The sequence below is a fragment of the Phascolarctos cinereus genome, unplaced genomic scaffold (genome assembly GCF_003287225.1).
Source record: "Phascolarctos cinereus isolate Bilbo 61053 unplaced genomic scaffold, phaCin_HiC Scaffold_9;HRSCAF=440, whole genome shotgun sequence".
NCBI lineage: Eukaryota > Metazoa > Chordata > Mammalia > Diprotodontia > Phascolarctidae > Phascolarctos > Phascolarctos cinereus.
In genome coordinates this window covers 144,871,260-144,885,716 of record NW_027556402.1, presented here as the reverse complement: position 1 = coordinate 144,885,716, position 14,457 = coordinate 144,871,260, and the positions used below count along the sequence as shown (strand labels likewise).

Genomic DNA, 14,457 nt, shown 5'->3' with positions numbered 1-14,457 from the left:
TCCAAGAACACATTTCACAAGAAAGTACAGTAATCACATCTGACATACATTTACAGATATAACAATGTGCTGATTTGTTTTATTTCGATATTCTTATAGGTAACAAGGGAAGGCTTTGGTGGGGAGAGAGAGTAAAGGGGGGGAAGATTTAGTGAATAGCAACAGTGATGCAAAAAAAAGAAGTGAACAAAAAAGCATCAATGAAATATTAAAAAAATACAGGAAAAAGCACATGAAAGCTCAGAAGTTAAAAAACAGAAAAAGTAGTTTTGTTACTATCATGTTAAAATTAATAAATGTTTAAAAAAACAAGTTACATAATTAACAGTTAAGAGTTAATGTGAACAATTTCACATATAAACCTTTTATCTGTTCCTTATCTACTGAAATATCCACATTTATTTATGTTTTTGTTTTCATAATAAAAATGTTTAAATAATTTTTTAAAGAATCAATCTAGTACTGCCACATGTATTAAGAAAGATTCTAAGTCTCCATAGTCTACCATGTCCTTGCATATAACTTTAACAAATCTTAAATAATATAAAATCCACTAACATAAGACAAGTTATATTTTTAGGCTTTTATTTGCTTAATAAAAACAAAAACAAAACCCTGATCTTAAAAAAAGTGTGATAAAATAACATTCTTTTTAAAATTGAGGGTGGGGGAAAATTATTTCCAGTTACTAGGATCTAAAATTTACTTATCATAAAAGATGAAATTACTTTCAAGAATGAAAAGCTTTTTATGTAAGGAATTTGAGCTCAAAGTCATCCAGTAGTAGAACTCACCAGCTGAGTAAGCACTACATTACTGTCTTATGACAACAGAAGTCATTAATGGCATGGGCCTTATATAAATCTCAACAAAAACTTATCTTTCTAAATACTCATGGTAAGCTGCTATTGCTGCCAAACAATTTTGAGAAGATGCTACTAAAAAAATCAAATACAGAAATAAGTCTATTTCATTTGCTTACTACAACTACAAAAGTATATTTTTAAGAATCATATGATATTATTTATAATAGATAAGCCCAGCATCTGACTATTCCATGTGTGGAATAGTATTTGTCTCTATTCTCTCCCACTTGGTAACTTTAGCAGCTCTCATGGACTCAATTATCATCTCTATGCATATGTCTCTAGCTTCAGTTGCTAGACTGGGACTTTTTGTCATTTCCACACTCCACTTGAATTTTTGGATGAGGTAGCTTGGTCCTCATTATTACCCACTGAAGCCTTAATTCTGATGTCATCTTACTGCAATTCAGAATAGGGTGACTCGGTCCTGATCCTCCTCTATGCCCTAATTACAAAGCCTTGGCCTAGCATAGGAATCTGAGCCCCAGGCCTGGGATCAGGCTTCGTCTTCTGACTCATTCCCAGATTCTGCGTTGGTCCCCTGGTGGCTCAAAATACTTGCTGGTCTGCCCCTTCTCTGTCTCCTATCAGAATTTGGCTTTGTCTCCTGGGATATCCCCAACAGGACACAACCAGATATCAGCGATCAGATCATCCTGACTTCAGGCCTCCTGGAGATGAATGCAGCCACAGTACCTCAGCCCCTCTGTCTTTTTTTAGTCACCTACCTGGAGCTGACTTTGTCCCCTGAGACTAGTTTAGGTATGAACCTCAGAGTTGGCTTTTTCTCCTCCTGTGGTTCCAACAGGTTTTAGTCCCTGTTTACTTCAGATCTTCCTAGCTTCTGGAACATCTCTACCACCACCCAAAGACCCTCCAACCAGAATGCCCACAAGCTTCCAGACATGTTCTGCAGTCCTAGAATAGATGTAGGTGTTTACTGGTGTTGACTCTTTGGTTTTATTGAATTACTGATTTGTTTGGCACCCCTTTTCATCTCTGCTGGGGTATTTAGACAATTCCTTTTCTTCCTCTCTCATCTCACATTTCTAGTTATTTTCCCCAACTACCTCCTCCTTCACTCCAACTCTCTATGAAGATGGGGTCCTTCTCCTTGCCAAAGCAAATTCTTCTATATGCATTCTTAATTCCATCCCTTCCCCATCCTTCCCAGCAGCCTTCCCCCTCTTATTATCTCCAATCTCTTTCTTATCTTCAGTCTCTCCTTATGACTGGCTCCTTCCAAAAATGTCAATTTCTCTCACATCCCTTAAAAAAAAACACAACAAAAACCCACTACTTGTCCTTATAATCCCATCATCTTATATCTATCTTCCCCTCTTCAGCTAAACTCCTTTAGAAAGCCATTTACAATTAGTGACTCCACTTCCTCTATTCTCAGTCAATTTTAAAGTCTCTTCAATCTGGCTTTCAACCTGATCACTTGAGAAAAATTTGCTCTTTCTCAAAGTCACAAGTGATCTCTTAATTGGCAAATCTACTGGCCTTTTCTCAAGCCTCATCCTTCCTGACCTCTCTTACAGCTACTGACACTGTTAATCACCTTCTTCTCCTGGATATTCTGTCCTCTCTGGAGAGAATTACATCACATTACATTCCCTATCTCCATTCCTTTGCACAGGTTATACTTAGAACACACTCCCTCCTCCCCACTTCTGTTTCTTAGAATCCCTAGTTTCCTTCAAAATTTAGATCAAACACCAGTTCCTACTTGAAGCTCTTGTTAATTAATTCCCCCAGTTGCTACTATCTCCCTCCTGCTAGAATTTATCTTGTATTTGTTTATATTTTGTATTTAATTTTCTTTATATGTTGTATTCCTTCATGTCCCCATCCCCACTTTCCATAGAATGTTAAGTTCCTTGACATATAACACAATGCCTGGAATATTTGAGGTATTTAATAAATGCTTTTGAATGATACTGAAAATAGTTAATACATGTTTCTTTAACTGTTCATAAGAGATGTTAATCAATATAACTTTCCTAGAACACTGTAGTCATTGTGGCAGCCCTTTCTTTACCTCTTGTTCTTCTGAGACCTTTTAAATGAATTCTTCAGGAAAATGTAGGCTCAAAGTGTTCTTTGTAGCATGTCATCAAATCTCCAAATGCTGTTTTTAAGTTAAAAAAAAAGAGGAAGAATATGAGAATGATTTAACTTAAAAAAAAAAAGCTGTCACGAAACCAAATAAAAACAACCACTTTTCTGATGTCCAGAATGTGAATCTGCCCGCATGTACCACAAGCATAGATTAGCATGCACTGACAAAAGTCCATTTATAACACTGGGCATTTTATATACCACTATTTAAAATTTGTAATTTCTTCTCTACAAAAAATAAAACCACTCAAATAACACAAAATAAAACCCAAATAATTATACATAAGTAAAAAATTTAAGCTTACTGTAGATCAACTAAAAATAACAATTAAGAAATCCATAATGTTTTTTAATCACATGAATCTCTAATACCAAGAAACAGACTTAAGTAGACCATAGTTTTAGGTAATCTTGCAATTTAATTCTACATTCTTTTTTTTTAAAGGTAAGAAAATATGGCTCAAAATATGTGCTATCAATTTACTCCAAGTACTTACTATCTCCACAGCTTTGCCAGGCAACAGGGAGAAAACAAGAAGTTGACAAAGCAGGAACTGCCATTACAGGGTTTGATTATTGATACCACCTTCCAAATTTATCTAAGTAGATGAACCTCGCACGTGAATTAATGATACCAAATGGTTATCAAATATAAGGATAACAACTGATGTAAAAATAACAACAGGCCCACCTAATACAACCTGTGGGAACACCTTTCCATGTGAACTAATTAGAACTGTTAGCTCCTGGAGGATACAGTGGAAGACAGAGACCATGTTTTCTCACACACTCACACACACATGTGTCTATACACACACATATTTTATATATTTTACATATATGTATGTCTATACATACACACACATACATATAAACATATGCCGCATGTGTATATACACGCATAAAGCTAATTATATGTAACAAACTATGGAATGTTACATGGCTTTAAAAAAGTAAAATGATTCTATTTTTATAACATCGATACAAGATGTAAAACTAACTCAGGGATGGGTTGTTTTGTTTTGGGGGTTTTTTCTGGCCTAATAACCTAGTGGCCCACTGACCTATTTTGATGGTTACACTGTTACATGCTAATGTACTATTTAGACAATTCCTATTAGTATATTAATTAAGCAAAATGCTGAAATCTGATTGATTGAAACAATAATAAAATGCACAATCATTACTGAGGTTCTAACACAACTATAATGAAAAATTCATAATCTTCCTCTGCAGATTACAGACTAGGTAAATATCATGGATAGAAAGAAAAGATATCACATGCTCATATGACAGTGATTTACTTAATGATTTAAAATGGCTCATCATAGAAAGAAAACTGAAGAAATAAGCAATAAGAAATAACTAAAAATGAAAACCTAAATAACTAAATCACAAAGGGAAAAATGAAACCTCTTTTATTAATAATTCTTTATGAGGAGATGAGACAATGGTGAAATATACTATTAGGTCATACTGTTAAAACAAACTTGGGTGACAATATTTTGCTAGTTAAAATTTGTAAAAGCAGAGTGAATTAAAACCAAAATTGGGGGGGGGGGAACACATATCTGCACTCAGAAAGTTTGGGCCTAGACAGAGTAGGGAGATTGAAATCAAAAGTGGAAACCTTCCAAACTTTGCCGTAGCTACTTAAGCGCCAAGAAACAGAGCAGTATTTTGTTGAGGTTTTTTTTCAGTCAAGCATATCTGTAGAACCATAGAACTAGAGATGGCTGACTGATTTTTTTAGCCAATGAGATCCAATACAGTGGTTTCACTAACTATACCAGTTAAAACATTCATGTCCTAATATTGGAATGTTAATATATTATTTCTAGTGTCTTTTTACTGTAGCCTTTTTTTTAACCATAATTTGAAACTGATGTCTCTATAAATGTTCTTAATATTTCAATCTGAAAGAGTTTGGGGGTTCCACTGAAATTTCTTTAATGAATTTTTTGATCTTTTCAAAGAATTCAAAGGAAAATATCACAATTAACAAAAAGCTACAAGTAATCTATACAGTTTTCAGTATTATGACACTGTTCCAAAAACTAAGTGAGAAATTGCAAGAAACAAATATAAATTATTCATTTGTTCTGGTCCTTTTAGCAACTCAAATAGGGCACTTATGAGTAATCTCCTCAAAAACAGATGGTAAGCACTGTATTTGCATAAAAGTGTATATTTCTCTATGTTTTCCTTTTCTATTTAGTTTTTTCCCAATAAATTAACAGGATTTTCTATCAAAACAATGTATTTATGACTATTACATATTTAGATGTTAATGTAGTTACAAACTGAATAATTTAAATATGAGAAAAAGAATAATTTTGTACTGAAAGGACAAAACAGAGTGCTCTGAAAGAAGTGACTTGATTGACTAGTGACCAATTCTTTGGTACACAGTTGCATTATAATTCTTTGAATTCTAAAAAGAATTAGGTAGGTTAGGAGCACAAATCATTATGAATAGAAATGACCCATATTTTGATTGCTACTTTACCAAAATAAGGTCTTTATTTCATCTGATGCTATTATTTACTTATCAACAGACGGCCAACAGATCACAATTATGTTTATTCCATTTTATGCTTATCAATTTCAATTAAAGAAAGTAATAAGCATTATCACAGCCTATGTGATGAATATAAACATTTATTTTGGCATTTTTGTTCAGTTTTATATTCTCACTCTTTTCTGTATTTCTATGTTTGTTATGAACTTATACATCGTAGTTCTATTTCACTATGTGTACATCTATATTGGTATTATCTGTTGGTTTAGAAATAATCTGGTACTCATAAGAAGCTACTACTACCAGAAGTTACAAGACACCAAAACTATCTCGCAAAACATGAGTTATAGAGGATCTGGACAATCAGATCACCAAAGCTCTGTATCATGAACTGCCTATTTGATGACACGTCAGCACCCCCTCTGAAAACTGGTACAGTACTGTATCATACTAGGTTTGCATGAATTAACCAGGCCACTAAAGACAAAAACATAAATGCTGCAAAAATGGAAAGCTCATTTGAGAAAATGCGCTTTTTTTCTTAAAAGATCATTTTTAAAAAACTGTTTGAAACAATAAGTCAAGGTGTATATTAAGTTGAAAACAGGGTCTGATATACTTTTGTAATGCATTAAAGTTTACTATTAATATTTTACATATTCTAATTTGCGTTCTTTAAATAAACTGTATTAGAGATGATTCAATTCTCCAAAGTGGATGCCTATGGTTAGTGGTGCCCAAATCTTCTTGGAATGAAAATATTTCATCCAAGAGTCAGACTCTTGGTTATTCTAACATTGTAATTGAATTGAAGTATTTACCAATTTTTGTCCACTGAATTCTTAATAGGTAACCATAAGTGTTTAAATTCCAGACATTAAAATAAATTCCACAGCCACAAAAAAAAAAGAACAGCATTTTAAAGTGTAGCATGGTATGGTAGCTAAAGTACTGGAGCTAAAGTCAGCGTCTTAAGTTCTAATCTTTTCTCTGACATCTGGATGACCACGATCAGCTCACAACTGTTTCAAATTTCATGTATCTCCCTACTATATATCTTCAAAGTTAAAAGATGGGGTTATAGTCTGCCTTGGCAGAGCTCTCATATCAATGAAACATGGATCCTTGCCTACTGAAAGAACTGGAGAAACTCTTGTGCTCTTCAGACAGTCATATTCCTTAATTAGTAGTAATCCAATTCCACAAACACTAATGAAGTACTTCCCACGAACCAAGTGTTGCATTAGATACTGGTACAAAAAAGAAAAGTACTTCTGCCCTTCAAGACACTTCAATTCTACCATGTGATAAAACAGAAAAATTAATAATGTAAGACAATATGAAGAGGAATACAGCACTAAAAAATAGGAGGAGCAGGAAGTATTTACTATAGGAATTGGTCTATGACCTAAGCCTTGAAAGAAGCTACAGATTTTTTTTTATAGCAATTGGTGTTAAGTGACTTGCCCAGGGTCACACAGCTATCAAGTGTCAAGTGTTTGGTCTGAGGCCGGATTTGAACTCAGGTACTCCTGACTTCAGGGCCGGTGCTCTATCCACTGTGCCACCTAGCTGCCCCCGAAGCTACAGATTCTAAGAAAATCACATTCTAGAAGAATGTATGGTCCTGGGAGACAGAGAAGACCTTTCTTCATTGTACCCCCAGAACCTGGCATAGTGACTGGCACATAGATAGTTAAGTCAAAAGTATTTATTAAGGGCTGCTTATATGCCACACACTGTGCTAAGTAAAGGGAACTCCCAGCTGAGGAAACTACACAAGACACCATCTTCTATGCAACTTTCCAGTCTTGGAGAATTGTCTTAAACACTAATAGCTTAAGTGATTAGCTCAGGGTTACGAAGCCAGCATGACTTGAGCCTGGATATTCTTGAATTCAGCTCTCCGTGCACTATATTACACTGTCTCTTGTAGGAAGTACATAGCAACGCTTGTTGAATAAGAACCAAGTCTCAAAAGAATTACAGACTACTAACAACCAAATCATTAATATTAAAAGAAATGCAGATTAAAACAGTTTTAAAGTTTTACTTAACACCCAGAAAACTGGATGTACATTTCAGGATGTACATGAACTGCCTACGCAAAGATAGATGCTGGAAAAAGAACTGGGAAAAAAAAACCCCACAAATTTGGAGTGATAGGACCTCGGCTCAAATCCTACTTTTGATACTTATTACCTGTGTGGGACCCTCAGAAAATCTCAAACTCTCTGGTCTTCAATTTCCTGATCTGTAGAATGAAGAGGTTGGAGTAGCTACAGATAAAATACTTCTAGCACTAAGTATCTACGATCTTATGAACTACTTATATCCTTTGACCATATTTATACATAGATATATATATGTACATATACATAAACACACACCTATACAGATATAGATGTGTCTTAATTACCTATATATCTTGGCTATTTGAACTCTGTCAGTTACAAAGTTTTCTTCAAATTGACAGTTTCCTTCTTGTTCTAGATAAACTGATTTTTTTCCCTATAAAACCTTTTCCAGATTTATGCAAGCCATTGTCTGTTTTATCTTTTACAATAGCTTCTTGTCTTATTTAGATGGATTTCCAGAAGAAAATATAGGCAGAATTATATTTGTGCTACAAAACTCAAGGGATTTGTTTTGAAATTTGATTATTCAGCAGTGTATGAAAATACTGACAGATGGTGGGTTAGAGCTGGCTCATGAGATATACAATGACTTGCAACTAATACGGATAAATAAATCTAGAACTATGTTATGACACACATACCGCATCAATGAGGCCACTGGAGCTAGTTAAAATGTCACTAAAAATATGTTAGGTAAGCCAAGGCCACAAGTAAACATCTAACTTTTTGCAGCATACTGCTTTATAAAAAGGATCAGTTGTTTTGACCTATTAAAACTTGGGTTAACTGCCAAGCTGCTTTTGCAGCCAAGTAGGCCAAGCAAGTTCATCACATCCATCTAAAAACTAGTTCAATCAAGTTAAAAGCAAATTTCAGAAATTTGTCTGAAACAGGAGATTAAAAAAGTAACTTGTGAAAATCTGCATTCTAAGTTCCTTTGTAAATAAGGGGATAAGGACAGGACCTATGATTTCATTAGCACAGGAAACCCCCAGGTAAGGTAATAATGTTCCAATATAGGCTGGGACATTCTTTGCAATTTCTCATCTAAGACAGTTTCCTAGGGTCAAAAAACAGTATTTCAGAGACAGGACTTAATCTCTGGTCTTCCTGGCTCTGAGGCAGATTCTCTATTTCCTAGGCTACATTGTCTCTACAAATAGCTGGATAAAAATAGCAAATCTTACACATATAGCATATACTTACCTATTAAGAGTTTCTTTCTCTTATTTTTATTATAGCCTATTAACATTGGTAGAACTCAAAGTAACAGGATAAACAAAAAATTTACTTTTCTCCCTATTCCCACTGAAGTCACCAACTATTACAATATATGTTGACTTCATTTTGAGGATTATATCAAAATCTTTGCACAATTTCCCTAATTCTTCATACTCTGCAACTGATGTCACCATTTAAGCCACAATTATAATTATCTTCATGACAGTCCTTTTATTTATACCCATTATGAGTAACTCAACATAGGAATGACTATATGTCTAATGAAATGATGTTTCTAATTGTCTTTGGGCACACATTGAATCCAACTCTGTAAACTCATCTATTTGTTTCCTTAAGAAACTGTTGTTTAGGTCATACCTATACGATCTGATGGTTTTTCCTATTTTCTTCAATTTAAGTCTGAATTTTGCAATAAGAAGCCCATATCTCAGCCAGAGTCAGCTCCAGGTCTTATTTTAACTGACTATAATCAATCTGATTTCTACATTGACCACCTAGTGATGTCTATGTGTAGACTCGCCTTTCGAGTTGTTGAAAAAATATTTGCTATGACCAGCAAGTTATCTTGACAAAACTCTATTAGCCTCTGCTTTTACTTCATTTTGTACTAAAAGTCAAACTTGCCTGTTATTCCACTTATCTTTTGATTTCCTACTTTAGCATTCCAATTCCCTATGATGAACGTAATATCTTTTTTTAAATGTTATTTCTAGAACATTTTGTACATCTTCATAGAACTGCACAACTTTGGGCTCTTGGGCATCAGTGGTTGGAGCATAGATACTGTGATGTTGAATGGTTTGCCTTGGATTTGAGAAGATATCATTCTATAATCTCTGAGATTCTACCACAGTACTACTTTTCTCATCCTTTTATTGACTATGAGGCCTACTCCATTTCTTCTAAGGGATTCTTGTCCACAGTAGTACACGTAATGGTCACCTGAATTAAATTCACCCATTCCAGTCCATTTAAATTCACTGACATCCAAAATGTGAAGTACAGAAAACCATCAGATGTTATGACATCCCTTATGAATAAGAAGTTGGAATGACAAATAGATTTAAGTGATTAGATCTGGCAGAAAGAGTGACTGAAGAACTATGGACAGAGATTCAAAATACAATGCAAAAAACATCCCAAAGCAATAGAAGAGCAAGAAAGCAAAATGGTTATTTGATTAAGCTTTACAAATAACTGAGGAAAGAAGGAAAGCAAAAAGGAAAGGAGGAAGAGAAAGATATACTCAACTGAATACAGAATTCCAGAGAATAGCAAGGAGAGCTTGAATGAGCAATGCAAAGAAATGAAAGAAAATAACAGAATGAAAAATACAAAAGATCTCTTCAAGAAAATTAGAGATATCAAGGAAATGTTTCATGTGAAAATGGGCATCATAAAAGACAAAAATGGTAAAGACTTAACAGAAGTAGGAGACATTAAGAAGAGGTGGAAAGAATATGCAGAACTACACAAGAAAGATCTTAACATCACTGATAACCACAATGGTGTGATTACTGATCTAGAGCCAGACATACTGAAGAATGAAGTCAAGTGAGAGTTAGGAAGCACTGCTAACAATGAGGCTAGTGGAGGTGAAAGAATTCCAGTTAAAGCTATTTAAAATCCTAAAAGATGATGCTATTAAAGTGCTGCACCCAATATGTCAGCAGATTTGGAAAACTCAACAGTGGCCACAAGATTAGAAAACATCACTTTATATCCCAATCCGAAAGAAGATCAGTGCCAAAGAATGCTCAAATTACTAAACAACTGTGCTCATTTCACATGCCAGCAAGGGTATGCATAAGATTCTACAAGCTAGACTTCAGCAATATGTGAACCAAGAATTAACAGAAAAGTAGGCTGGTTTTCAAGCAGAGGAACTAGGGATCAAGTTATCAACATTTGCTGGATTATGGAGAAAGCAAGGGAATTACAGAAAAATATCTGCTGCTTGACTGATTACGTTAAATTTTTGACTATATGAATCAGAACAAAATGTGGCAAGTCCTCAAAAGAGATGGGAGTACCAGATCACCTTACTGGGTTCCTGAGGAACCTGTATGTGAGTCAAGAAGCAACAGTCAGAACTCAACATGGAATAATTGATTGGTTTAAGACTGTGAAAGGAGTATGATAAAGTTGTATATTGTGACCTTTAATTATTTACTTATATGCAGAGTACATCATGCAAAATGCCAGGCTGGATGAGTAAAAAACTGAAATTAAGGTTGCCAGGAGAAATATCAACAATCTCAGATATGCAGATGATACCACTCTGATGGCAGAAAGTGAAGAGGAATTAAGAAGCCTCTTGAGGAGCATGAAAAGAAGAGAGTATAAAAGCTGACTTGAAGCTTAGCATTAAAAAAAAACAAACCCAAAAACTAAAATCATGGCAACTGGTCCTGTCACTTTCTGGCAAACAGAGGGAGAAGAAATGGAAACAGTGTCAGATTTTACATTTCCAGGCTCAAAGATCAATGCAGACAGCAACTGCAGCCGTGAAATTAAAAGATACTTGCTCCTTGGAAAGAAAGCTGTAGCAAATCTGAACAGCACACTAAAAAGCAGAGACATCGCCTTGTTGAAAAGGTCCATATAGTCAAAACTATGGTTTTTCCAGCAACAACATATGGCTGTGAGAGTTGGATTATAAGGAAAGCTGAGTGATATAGAATCAACACTTTCAAATTAGGGTACTCTGGAGAAGCCTTTTGAGAGTCTTTTGGATAGCAAGTAGATCAAATCAGTCACTACTTAAAGAAATTAATTCGGACTACTCATCAGAAGGACAAAGACTCACTGGAAAAGACCCTGGTGTTGGCAAAGACTGAAGGCAAAAAGAGGAGACAGCAAAAGATGAGATGGATAAAGTGTCATGGAAATTGGGTGGACAAACTTTGGGAGATAGTGGAGGACAAAAGGGCCTCCTATGGCATACTATGGTTCACTGGGTCCCAAAGAGTTGGACATGATTAAACAAATGAACAAAAATAAGAAGAAACTCTGAACTGTCTTTCATTTAGTTGCAACTTTCTTATGTCTTCTAATTTCATTTATGTCAGTACTGACATGCTTCATTTTCTCTAGCAGCTTACCAAAATTTCTGGTCACTAAACAAAGATTTCATATTTTAGGTGCCAACAGAAGCCAATGTTTGTAGACTATCTAAAAAGTGTGTGATTCTTAACATCCTCTGCCTCCTTTTCTACTATTTTGCCACTATTACTGTTAAGCAAAGGGGCCATTTTGTAATTTTTTATTTTCTTGTGTTGTCACAGTCAAATCACTAATCACTTAGTAGTTAGCTTATGTGTGATCAATCTCCTTGCATTTGGCCAGGCAGGTCCTTTTACGGGTAAGGGCCAGCAGGCCTCCGGATAAAACCTTTCCAGATTGGTAGGACCTCTCAGAACTTATCCTAGTCTAGCACAACTTCAAAGAACTCAAGGTCACCAACATGCCAAGATAGGAAATCTCAGTTGGACTTTGTCGAGGCTTTATCCTTATCTAGCTTTTTATGTACATAGCCCTACCTTCTCAACTGAATTATAAACTGCTTTAAAGAAAATAACATATGTTATCTCTTTAGCACAGTCTTTTGCATAGTAGGCACTCATATGTTTGCTAAATCATGTTAAATGTTAAGTGAGAAGAGAAAGGGCAGCTAGGTGGCGCAGTGGATAGAACACCAGTGCTGGAGTCAGGAGGATCTGAGTTCAAATCAGGCCTCAAACATTTGACACTTACTAGCTGTGTGACCCTAGGCAAGTCACTTAACTCCAATGCCTAGCCAAAAAAAAAAAGTGAGAAGACTGAAAAAAGCCTAAATCAAAGCCGAACCCATATATATATATGTATGTATGTATGTATAGACTGTAAACAACAATGGGACATTATTAGTAGAGGTAAAGAAAATCACGAAATACAATTGATTGGGTCCACTACAAATTTATTTTACATAATTTCAGAATAACACCTCATTCTTTTTATACACTCCTGTCTGATTGAGAATCAAAAATTTAAAAGTTACATTTCAGTATTTTAGCTGGTTTCTCCTTGCTGTCTCATATTCCCCAAACAACTGTTCTATATCTTTTCCTCTCAAACCTGACACTCCAACCCTATACTCTATACTGCACAGAAATACTTTATTTTTAGTTTAAGTTAATTCCCTCACATCCCTACCCCCAACCCCTTCAAATTCTCAAATTATTCCATGTCTTCCCATATTCTGTCCTCTCCCATCTCAGAGGAAGAGCTGTCCCTATTCCTTGTTAAACCTAATCTTATTTACCTATATTTCTGATATAAATTCAATTTAGTTGACAAGTCTTAAGTTGATACTACAGTAATTATTTTACTACCTTCTTACAACAATCTTTGAAAGATCAATCTCAGAACAGCAAGGAATATGTCAAATTTACAGTAAATAAAATTTCAGTATGAAGAGAAGAAACACTATCACAAAATGCAAAACCTTCTGAAATAACAACAGATCAAGCAGCCTGAAGCTCCCAGTCACCCTTATCGGCCTGTGATCAACCTAAAAAGACCACTTTTTTGGTTTTGATAATTTCTATCATCCATTCTCATGGCAGCAATTTAGTCTGACCCAATAATCCATGGATTAAAACAGAAGTGGGGAACCTGCAACCTCGAGGCCACATGTGGCCTTCTAGGCCCTCAAGTACGCAGAACAAATCTTGTATTAAAAGAAATTGTTCTGTGAAGTTTGGATTCAGTCAAAGGGCCATGTATTATCTCATAAGAAAGTCGCTCAAGTGAAGTCAGAGGAGACTAAAGACAGAAGGAAGTTAAAAATGTACTCCCCTCCTTGCCTGGGTTCAAGAAGAAAAGGAGCATATATTTTTGTTCTCTTGAGCAATGGAGAAGAAGGTTCAGGGAGAGAGAAAAGGGAAGCTGATATAACCCTATATGGAGTAAAATGGTTAGAGATTTAAGTATGTTCCCAGGGAGAAAGGAGAGAGAGCACCAGAAGTCTATTAACTGGGGGGGGGGGAGGTTGGGGGGTTGCTTGCTCACAAAGCAAACAAAACAAAACAAAGAAAAAATGAGGAATAAAAGATTGGGTAAGATCTGTAAATGCAGGAGAAAGTAAAACTTTTGTCTCCCAGAACCTCTTCCTTATATAAGGGACATAGAAAAAATAAAGAACGTATGCGTCAGTGTGCAGCCCACAAATGGGAGACTAGAATTCAAAACTGCCTAGATGGGAAAGAAGTAGGGGTGGGAGTGAGGTGAAGAAGGAGAACACTATAAATTAACACTTCCTGGGAAAGGGTCCCAAAGAGCCTTCTTAGCAAATATGGCAACATGAAAGCTTCGAGCCAAACCTAGCTGTCTCTAAAACATATAATAGAACAAATGATCACAAACAAAAGAGATGAAGGAAAATAAAGTACAGCAGGGATTCTTAACCTTTTTTTTTTGTGCCACTGGAAGTACGGTAAAGCCTAAGGACCCCTCCCAGGATAATGTATTAAAATTCATAAAATAAAATACATACCAAAGGTTAGTGAAAATAAAAATGAAGATT

At 35.3% G+C, this 14,457-nt stretch overlaps 1 protein-coding gene across 2 annotated transcripts in view; it reads right to left on the bottom strand.

Moving 5' to 3' along the window:
• CLOCK (clock circadian regulator) overlaps nt 1-14,457 on the bottom strand; it is a 107,525-nt gene that overhangs the window by 59,348 nt on the left and 33,720 nt on the right. For both annotated transcript variants that reach the window (XM_020975287.2, XM_020975285.2), the window contains exon 2: nt 2,911-3,000. The gene's annotated coding sequence lies outside the window, so the exon portion shown is untranslated. The remainder of the gene's footprint in view (nt 1-2,910; nt 3,001-14,457) is intronic.